The sequence below is a fragment of the Myotis brandtii genome, unplaced genomic scaffold, assembly GCF_000412655.1.
Source record: "Myotis brandtii unplaced genomic scaffold, ASM41265v1 scaffold2325, whole genome shotgun sequence".
NCBI classification, from domain to species: Eukaryota; Metazoa; Chordata; class Mammalia; order Chiroptera; family Vespertilionidae; genus Myotis; species Myotis brandtii.
In genome coordinates, this window is record NW_005358747.1 from 193,830 (window position 1) to 194,222 (window position 393).

At 69.7% G+C, this 393-nt stretch overlaps 1 protein-coding gene and 1 long non-coding RNA gene across 4 annotated transcripts in view; both read left to right on the forward strand.

The window, feature by feature from the left end:
• LOC102250324 (ly6/PLAUR domain-containing protein 2-like) overlaps window positions 1-393 on the forward strand; it is a 20,730-nt gene that overhangs the window by 14,429 nt on the left and 5,908 nt on the right. The window lies entirely within an intron of this gene.
• Window positions 1-393, forward strand: part of LOC102248725 — a 4,277-nt gene that overhangs the window by 2,003 nt on the left and 1,881 nt on the right. The window lies entirely within an intron of this gene.

The following is a 393-nucleotide window of genomic DNA, read 5'->3' on the forward strand; positions in this document are numbered from 1 at the left end:
TCCCAATCGGACGGGGTGGAGTTTAGGTGCAGCCTCAGGGCTCGCCCTGCCCCCTGCCCTCTGCTCTGCAGTCACCTCCTGGGGCTCCAGATCTTCTGTTCCCGCCTCCCATGGCCGGTGCCCCGGGCCCACGCAGTGGGTCTGGCTGGGGCAGTTCCCCAGCCTGGCTTCCTCCTCTTGCCAGCGGTGGGCCACCCGGGGGCGGGCAGGGTCTGCTGGGAACACCCCGACTCCCACGGGAGGTCCTGGCCCACAGACCAGTGTGACCTCCTGGGCTGCTGCCCGGTCCCTCGCTGCTGGAGGTCCCAAGCTCCCTCAGCCTGAGCCCCTTCATTGCTGGGAGAAACTCACCACCCTGAGGCGCCCCCCCTCCCCAGGGTTGGGGGTTGGGTG